Source organism: Danio aesculapii, chromosome 18 (assembly GCF_903798145.1).
Source record: "Danio aesculapii chromosome 18, fDanAes4.1, whole genome shotgun sequence".
Classification (NCBI taxonomy): Eukaryota; Metazoa; Chordata; class Actinopteri; order Cypriniformes; family Danionidae; genus Danio; species Danio aesculapii.
Window position 1 is genome coordinate 5,684,988 of NC_079452.1, and position 10,538 is coordinate 5,695,525.

The following is a 10,538-nucleotide window of genomic DNA, read 5'->3' on the forward strand; positions in this document are numbered from 1 at the left end:
CTGGAAAACAACGTTAAGACCACTGGAGTGATATGCTAAGATCATTTAAGAAATTACTTTTGCATAAATATTCATTTCATTTGAATGAAATTCTATAGACAATTCAATAAAATACAAAAAAAAAAAAAAAAAAAGATGTGTTATAGGATTATCTGTTGTAGAATTGACACATGGCAGATCATTAGGTTTGTTAAGTCTTACCTCCCTGACTCATCCCTCCTTTTTGCTTCATACAAAAAAATCTATCAGGAGGCATGCTTAGTAAGATCACCATCATATTGTTTAAACTTTAGTTTTGTCCACTTGCAAAACAAAAAATGCTGTTACGCTGGTTTTACAACGCATGAGCGGCGCGTAACAAGCAGGTAGCCTGCTTTTTTGGCGCGCATGTTTACTACCGGGACTCACAGAAGAAGAGCAGCGCGTGCGAGAGGCGCGCGTGTTCTCTGCGCACACGCGGTGATGCGTCAGTTTGCTTTTTGATTACACTACTTTCACCAGCGTTGGTTCGGTTGCACATAGAGAATATCGTCTTTATTTTGGAATTACCACTCTTAATAAATACACTTGCATATGAAGTAAATCATATCTCAATGCATTTACAGGGGCACTGGAGATTTTTACTGGGGCACGTGCCCCAGTGAATTGGGTCTAGCGACGCCCCTGGGCCACATGTTGATTGGTCAGTTTGAATTTCTCAGTATTTGGGCTTTGGTCACATGGTCAAGAAAGAGACAAAATAGGTGGTTCTTTTGCTGGCCTGTCTTTTTCCTGGTCTGCTTCTCTCCTGCTTTGCTCCTATCCTGCTCTGGAGGCTATATTCTCTGCCTCTTTGAGGCCTACTTACTCTCTTTGTCTCTCCTTCTCCCTGTTTCTCCTTCTACTTCTGGTAACTTAATTTTAATTTAAGCTGGGTACAATTTACATCATATGTTTTATCATTTAATGTACTTAATTCAGTTGTAACTATAGAGAATTATTGTCATTAAATCATTTCATTTTCAAGTATTTGTGAATTACTTTTGATTTATCATCAACACTTAATTATTCCATATTGCAATACAATATAATCGCATAATATCAACACTCTTCCACATTTTAAGCTATTAATGCTGCCCTTATTTCTGTTTTTGGTATAAGATTGCAGAAGAATAGTTTGACTAGAAATGTAGTTTTTTACCATCATGCTGAACTTTTTAGTCACTTGGCAGAACTACAGTTCGAACCGCTGTGGCTAAAACCCATACTTATATTTCTTAAGATTAGGTTTTTATAAAAATTTTATTCGTCCCAGCTCTCCCCTATATATACATAAAGAAAAAGAAATGCCCTAGCCTGTTTTTTACCACACTTCCAGATTTTTACCACATTCTCACCCTGTTATTTACTTGTTTATTTTATATTTGGCTTCTGATTTTGTTTTAACCAATTTCTGGAACCTTTCTCCGCCAGACTCAAACCCGGTCATCATGGTCAACTACTCTCTGCATCTCGAGTCTGCCGGCATACATGCCGAGCTAACTGGACAAACTGGTAACAGTGCAGCCCTACGTATTTCTGGCAACATAATTTGTGATCCCCAGAAATGTATACAGGGCTACGTTTTTAGAATGAGCCTATGTTGCATTTAAGACGACTTGTTTTTTTTAATTTTAGCTGTAGTAACTTTGTTTTAAGTTTGGCCATTAAAATGCTCAATGTAAAAATGTATTTAGAAGCTAGTTTTAATATAATTATGATTAAATACACTCTTGTTGTCACAATCGCCACCGATCTATGCCATACAGATTGCTGGAGCACTACATCCCATCTCCATGTGGACTACAACTCCCTTCAGGCACCACACACACACACACACACACGCACACACACACACACACACACACACACACAACTATTATGATTCTCCTTTGATTACTCACACAGGTGGGAGCTGCTTAAGTACTGATTACATGAACCATATATTGAGCACGCTCACACACATAGCTAACACACAGTGTTAACACAACACTGTTAACCATTGCTAACATTAACAACATTGTTATCCACTGTAACATTACAAAGCGTTTTCTGGTTTACTTTCTCTGTGTTTTGTCCCTTGCCTTGTTTTATCGATTACCCTTTCTGCTACCTGTATTGACCATCTGCCTGTTACCTCACGACGCCTTTGGATTTCCTTGTTTGTACTCGTCTGACTACGATTCTTAATAAAACTTGCTCTTGGATCCTCAATTCCGTTGTTCAGCATCCCTGTGTTACACTTGTAATACTTTTTTTGTTTACGTGACAGTCCACTGGCAGATAATTTAATTTGTTTTCAGTCTTTATCTTTTGGACTGACATATAAAATTTTATTTACTAGAACATCTATGTAGCTGCTTTGACACAATCTACATTTTAAAAGCGCTATATAAGTAACCATGAATTGAACTGGATCTTCTTAAATCATTTATTTATTTATCACATTTAGATTTTTTTAGTGTGTTTGTTTAGTGTGGTAAGGGTTTCTAGCCTGATTCTTAAATTGATTCTTAAAAATATGTTGTAATATATAATAAAAAAAATTATGAAAAATATAAAATACATAACATGAATTGTTTAAATATGTAAAAGCATAATAATAGTAAGAATACATTTTATTTTATTGTATTGTATTTTAGTTTTAAAAAATGCAGTAGATTGGAATTCTCTAAAGATTGCAGTAAGGAGAATTCTGCCCTCAGGCTTGACATTAACAAGTGAACAAACGCTGTGGCCCAAACATTCTCCTACACTGCTAAAGGTCACCCAGCCAAGTGGAAGGCTGACTCTCAAGAAAAGGTCAGATATGCTGCTTGTATGTTGAAAACCTTATGCTGGTCCTTGTAAACAACTGTAAGGCTGGCCAGCTGTGAACTGTCCTATGTGTCAGCAGAGAAATCTTCTCTAGTGCTTTCCTATACAGCATACCAATTCTTCAGATTCTGATAGATGACTCAGATAAAAATCTTAAGAGGTTTATCTGCCATTACAAATGCTTTGAAAAGGTTTTTTTCAGCCTATATCATGCTGTTTTCCATGTGTTCAATCTAAAAAAAAAAATTTTCCTTTGCCAGCTGTGAAACTATAACTGCTCATGCTTTGAGGAGTCCCATAATGCCTGGCACATGGAAATGCAAGTGGTGTTGTTCTCTTTAGAACACTTAGTTTGTTTACATGGCCATGTCACGGTCACACAAGGAAGACAAAGATGGTTATATCTTTAAGGGTATTTATTAGTGCAATGCAACAGATGCTGAGAGATGAAGCAGGCAAGTCGTGTAGCTGAAAGAGCAATCTCACACACAGTTCATATGACAAGTTTCAGATCTTCAATAACAAACCATCAGAGCTTAGTTGCTTCCGTTAAGCAGTTGTGTTTGCATCCACAGGAGAAGGACATCCACAGAAGAATACGAGAGGAAGAGGGAAAGTTGATGAGGAGAACCATCTGATGTCGATACCAGCCGGTGAGTGAATGAAGGAGGTGAGTGTATATATAGTGCATGGTGATGGTGCGGGTAATCAGTAATCGGGTGATTGTTCAAGGGTGTGGTGAGTGATGGATGGTGAGGGAGAGCATTGATTGGTACAGCAGGAACGAACCGAGGGTGTGACAGTACCCTCCTCCCCCTCCACGGGTGACTCTAGGCAGGCGGTGGACGACCATGCCCTCGGTGAGCTGGGTGTTCTGGGTCTGCGGATGGAGGAGAAACATGATCAGAGTACGGTTTAAGCAGGGATACATGAACGATAGGTACAATTCTGTAGTGAAGAGGTAGGTTAAGACGATGAGTAGCAGGATTGATTTGGGAGTGCACAGTGAACAGTCCTATGTAGCAGGGACTCAGCTTATGGCAGGGCAGACGAAGGCGGATGTCCATGGTGGAGAGCCATACCTTATCTCCAGGATGGTAAGTGGGATTAGGTAGGCGGTGATGGTTGGCAGTGTCAGTGTACCTTTGGAGTGAGGTTTGATTGAGCGAAATCTGAGCATATTCAGCCCAAGGCAGATACTGGCTCCAGCTGTTTTGATGTTGGTTGCAGAACATCCGTAAGTAATGGGAAATCTCTTCCAACTTGATGGATTTTTGTTAGAATCTTGGCTCCATGAGGGTTCCAATAGGTCTTCTGCAGTTTTTGTGATGATTGGTATGTAATTCAACAGATGAAAAAAATACCTTCTGACATTTTTCCAAATGATAAACTAGAAGTGAAGTTATTTTTTATTGCTCTTACAACTGGGATCAATGGCAGGACTTTTGTCAGGTAGTGTACACACACACACATTACATATATATATATATATATATATATATATATATATATATATATATATATATATATATATATATATATATATATATATATATATATATATATGTCACGGATTGGCCAGGCTCTTCCACCAGCATCACGCAACGATCACCGTCACCTGAGTATTAACCACGCACAGCTGCACCCAATCACTTCCATTCACTATATAAGCACACACCTCAGTTCAGTCAGTGTCCGGTCTCGTTCCCACGAAGCGGACTCATAGCGAGTACCTCCTGGTAGTCACTATCACATTTATCTAATCGCTTGTACTTACTTGATCTCTGTCTCGTTCCAGTCTGTCCAGTGTTCCCGGTGTCCTGTCTGTATTGAGTGTGTCTTCAGTCTGTCTTCCCCGCAAGCCCTCTGGTGTGTGCATTCGGTCTCCCTCAGTGTCTGTCATCTATCCTGCTTCGAAGAAGAAACATCAGCTCATCCATACTACATTCACATCCCCTTTGTTATCCTTGTGTGCTCCTCTGCTGTAATAAACATCTTTCATAATATACTCACCTAACTTGTCCGTCTGCTTCCCTAACAGAAGACCGGACCTAACAACAATACAGCATGAGCACTCCCGATCCCATTCAGGAGTTGGTGGACTCCCTGAAGAGAGTTTTAATGCCAGCTACTCCACTTCCCGAAGCACCACCAGCACCGAGCACTTCTTCACCGTCCACCCACTCATCCAGTCCCATGGCTCGACCAGCGCCCTACTCTGGCGGGGCGGAGGAGTGCAATGGCTTTCTATTACAATGTTCTCTGATATTCACAATGCAACCAGATTTATACCCCACAGATCGGTCCAAAATTGCCTTCATCATCTCCCTTCTCTCTGGGTTGGCTCTCCGGTGGGCTGAGACCATCTGGCAGCAAGCTGGGCCGGTAACCAATTCCATTCATAACTTATTTACCACATATTTCAAGATGGAGAAGTAGCAGCCGGAGAACAACTATATCATCTTAAGCAGGGAGCCATGTCCACCCAGGACTATGCGCTCCGGTTTCGGACTCTGGCTGCTGCTAGTGGATGGAATGAGCGATCTCTCCTAACAACTTACCGGCTCGGATTGGAGCCCAACCTGAGGTTACAGCTGGCAGCCCTCGACGATACTATGGGGTTGGAAAAATTCATCCAACAATCACTTCGATGTTCTGATCGTCTGAAGGTCTACCAGCATGATCTCCCATCAATCTCACAAGCACTCCTTCGTCCGCCAGAGCCAGTCGTCCCTCCAGAACCAGAACCTATGATTGTCGAGTCTGGTAGACTTACGATTACTGAGCGACAGAGGAGGCTGACCCGGGGTCTGTGTATGTACTGTGGTGCCGAAGGACATGTCAGGCTGGACTGTCCCATTCGTCCAGTACATTCATTGGTGAGTGTGTTCAGTTCTCCCGTTGAAAAAATGCACCCTCTCACCACCAATGTTCAGTTAACTGCCCATTCTGTCTCTATTTCAGTCACGGCCTTCATCGACTCCGGGTCAGCCGGAAATTTCATCTCGCACGCCCTCTGTCGCCGCCTCCAGCTCCACACCGAAGCCTCGACGCACGTCTACCAGATTCAACCTATAACCACCGATATCCATTCCCAGGCACGTATCCATCGTAAATGTGAACCCGTCACCCTCAGAGTAGGGTTACTTCATAAGGAAGAAATTCAATTTCTGGTTCTGGAGGGAGCATCAATGGACATCATCCTAGGGCGCCCGTGGCTGGTGAAGCATGATCCCATCCTCTCTTGGGGCACCGGAGAAATCAAAAGATGGGGTAAAGAATGCGTCTCCAGCTGTTTTCCTGACCTACCCTTGCAGATCCAGAGACCCATAAATGTCTACGTCACGTCTGTCGAAAGTCCAGTTGAGAAACAATCCATCCAGATCCCGAAGATCTACTCCTCATACGAGGACGTATTTTGCCCCAAGAGAGCTTCCCAGCTACCTCCACATCGGCCATGGGACTGCGCCATTGACCTGCTTCCTGATGCTCCTATGCCCAGAGGTAGGATCTACCCGTTGTCCCTTCCAGAAACTAAGGCCATGGAGGAGTACATTCAGGAGGCTCTGAGTCAGGGGTATATTCGCCAGTCCACGTCACCCGCTGCCTCAAGCTTCTTCTTCGTGGCCAAGAAGGATGGAGGGCTGCGGCCATGTATAGATTACCGAGTTCTGGACCAAGGCACCATCAAGTTCAGGTACCCACTTCCTCTCGTCCCTGCGGCCCTGGAACAACTCCGATCTGCCCGGATATTCACCAAGTTGGACCTCCGCAGCGCATACAACCTGGTACGAATACGCGAGGGGGACGAATGGAAGACGGCGTTTGTGACCCCTACTGGGCACTAGGAATACCTGGTCATGCCCTATGGTCTGGTCAACGCCCCCTCCGTATTCCAGAATTTCATCCATGAAGTCCTCCGGGAGTTCCTCCATATCTCCGTCATTGTATATATTGATGATATCCTGATTTACTCCCGGAGTGTGGCCGAACATCGCCACCACGTTGCGGAGGTCCTACAAACCCTACGGAACCATAAATTGTACCTCAAGGCTGAGAAGTGCTCATTTCACTTACCATCTGTTCAGTTCCTAGGATATATCATCGACCGAAAAGGGGTTCGCATGGACGAGGGGAAGGTCACTTCCGTCATCTCCTGGCCTGAACCTAAAACCATTAAAGAACTCCAACGATTCCTAGGGTTTGCCAATTTTTATCGACGTTTTATCCTCAACTACAGTCTTATCACCGCTCCGCTCACCAACCTCCTAAAAAATCAACCCAAAACGCTATCCTGGTCACCCGAAGCTGCCGCAGCCTTCCAAAAACTCAAAAAGTCCTTCACGCAGGCTCCACTCCTGACTCACCCCAATCCCGACTTGCCTTTCGTGGTCGAGGTGGATGCATCGACCACCGGAGTAGGAGCCATCTTGTCCCAGCTCCATGGTAATCCCTCACTACTCCATCCATGCGCCTACTTCTCCCGAAAGCTCAGCCCGGCGGAAAAGAACTACGACATCGGAAACCGTGAACTTCTAGCCATTAAGCTCGCCCTGGAGGAGTGGCGACACTGGTTGGAGGGAGCTAAACACCCATTCCAGGTGATCACCGATCACAAAAACTTGCAGTACCTTAAAGAGGCAAAAAGACTCTGTCCTCGTCAAGCCCGGTGGTCCTTATTCTTCTCTAGATTTTAGTTCTCCATATCATATCGACCAGGATCCAAAAACATCTGGGCGGATGCACTCTCCAGAATCCATGACCAACAGCAAATAAATGAGACCCCGGCCAACATCCTCCCAGATCACATCACTGTCTGTCCCATCACCTGGTCCGCTCCAACAGTTGTCGCCACCCCAGAATCCAGAACTCCGCCGGGCTGTCCCCCCAATCGACGATTCATCCCTGAAAATCAACGAGTAGATCTTATTCACTCCAGTCATACCTCTCTGGGCACAGGGCATCCCGGGGCCAACAACACCCTCTCGCTGCTATCCCAACGCTTCTGGTGGCCGAACATGGCGAGGGATGTGAGGAGATACATCCAAGGCTGTAGAGAATGTGCCATGTCAAAGAGTCCTCGTCATCTACCTGCAGGAAAACTCCATCCCTTGCCCATCCCAAACCGCCCCTGGTCACACCTAGGAGTTGACTTCATGACAGACCTCCCATCGTCTGAAGGTAATACTTGCATATTAGTCATTGTAGATCGATTTTCCAAATTCTGTCGTCTGATTCCTCTGAAGGGTCTACCCACAGCCCTAGAAACCGCTGAGAACCTATTTAACCATGTCTTTCGATGTTTTGGGCTACCTGAAGACATAGTCTCGGACCGAGGACCCCAATTCATCTCCAGACTATGGAAAGCCTTTTTTAGACTCCTAGGTGTGACCGTCAGCCTCTGGTCTGGCTATCACCCACAGACCAACGGCCAGACTGAGAGGAAAATTCAAGAAGTGGGGCGGTTCCTCAGGACCTTCTGTCACGGTCATCAGAACTCCTGGAGCCAGTTTCTGGGCTGGGCGGAATACGCCCAGAATTCCCTGCGGCAACCTACCACCAGACTTACGCCATTCCAGTGTATTCTGGGCTTCCAACCTCCACTCTTTCCCTGGGATGGCGAACCTTCTGACGTCCCCGCAGTGGATTACTGGTTCCGGGAGAGCGAGAGGGTCTGGGACGATGCTCATCACCATCTCCAGAGGGCAGTTCGCCGAGCCAAGGAGGTGTCAGACAAGAAGAGGATTCCTGGACCTGTCTATGCTCCGGGGCAGAAAGTTTGGCTCTCCACCAGAGACATCCGCTTGCGACTGCCCTCCCGAAAACTTAGTCCCAGATTTGTTGGTCCCTTCACCATCCTGGAACAGGTCAACCCAGTCACCTATAAGTTACAGCTACCACCACAATATAGAATCCACCCCACATTCCACGTGTCACTCCTCAAACCCTTTCACGACCCTCTGATTCCCTCCACAGAGCCTGGCCATGAAGAGGAACCCCCTCTCCCACTGATGTCAGAAGAAGGGTCTATATACAAAGTCAAGGACATTCTACGGTCCCGACGTCGTGGTGGTCATCTGGAATACCTCGTAGACTGGGAGGGATATGGTCCAGAAGAGAGGTCTTGGGTCCCCAGATCCGACATATTAGATCCCGCACTTATGGAGGAGTTCCACTCCAATCACCCCGAGTTCCCAGCACCTCGTGGACGAGGTAGACCACCACGGCGTCGGCGGTCTAGGCCCTCAGGAGCGGGCCCTGGGGAGGGGGGTAATGTCACGGATTGGCCAGGCTCTTCCACCAGCATCACGCAACGATCACCGTCACCTGAGTATTAACCACGCACAGCTGCACCCAATCACTTCCATTCACTATATAAGCACACACCTCACTTCAGTCAGTGTCCGGTCTCGTTCCCACGAAGCGGACTAATAGCGAGTACCTCCTGGTAGTCACTATCACATTTATCTAATCGCTTGTACTTGATCTCTGTCTCGTTCCAGTCTGTCCAGTGTTCCCGGTGTCCTGTCTGTATTGAGTGTGTCTTCAGTCTGTCTTCCCCGCAAGCCCTCTGGTGTGTGCATTCGGTGTCCCTCAGTGTCTGTCATCTATCCTGCTCCGAAGAAGGAACATCAGCTCATCCATACTACATTCACATCCCCTTTGTTATCCTTGTGTGCTCCTCTGCTGTAATAAACATCTTTCATAATATACTCACCTAACTTGTCCGTCTGCTTCCCTAACAATATATATATAGAGAGAGAGAGAGAGAAATTGAATTGAATTGAAAAGAGAAAATGGAATTGTGCTTTAAGGTGAAGTCACAGTTTTTTTTTAAAAATGTGGTCATGTTAATGACAAATTTCTAAACATAATTGTTTTAATAACTGATTTCTACTAACTGATTTATTTTATCTTAGCCATGATGACAGAAAACAATATTTTACCTGATATTTTTCAAGACACTTCTATACAGCTTAAAGTGACATTTAAAGGCTTAACTGGGTTAATTAGGTTAACTAGGCAGGTTAGAGTAATTAGGCAAGTTGTTGTATAACCATGGTTTGTTTTGTAGACAGTCAAAAATTGCTTAAAGGGGCTAATAATTTTGACCTTAAAATGGCTCATAAAAAATTAAAAACTGCTTTTATTCTGGCTGAAATAAACAAATAAGACTTTCTCCAGAAGAAAAAAATATTATCAGACGTACTGTGAAAATGTCCTTGCTTTGTTAAACAGCATTTGGGAAAAATTCAAAGGGGGACTAATAATTCTGACTTCAATTGTAAATATATATATATATATATATATATATATATATATATATATATATATATATATATATATATATATATAGGGGAAGGCAGAGTCATAAAAGTCTGATCAGTACCTTAATTTCAATGGATATTTCACCCCAAAAATTATCTACATTTACATTTACATTTAGTCATTTAGCAGACGCTTTTATCCAAAGCGACTTACAAATGAGGACAAGGAAGCAATTCACACAACTATAAGAGCAGCAGTGAACAAGCGCTATAGACGAGCTGTAGAAGTTTCAGGTGTGTAAAGTCTAAGAAGCAAAGCATTAGTAAAAAATTTATTTTTATTTTTATTTTTTTTGGAGAGAGAGAGAGAGAGAGAGAGAGGGCACAGTTAGTGGTATAGCCAGAGAGGCAGTTGCAGATTAGGAAGGAAAGTGG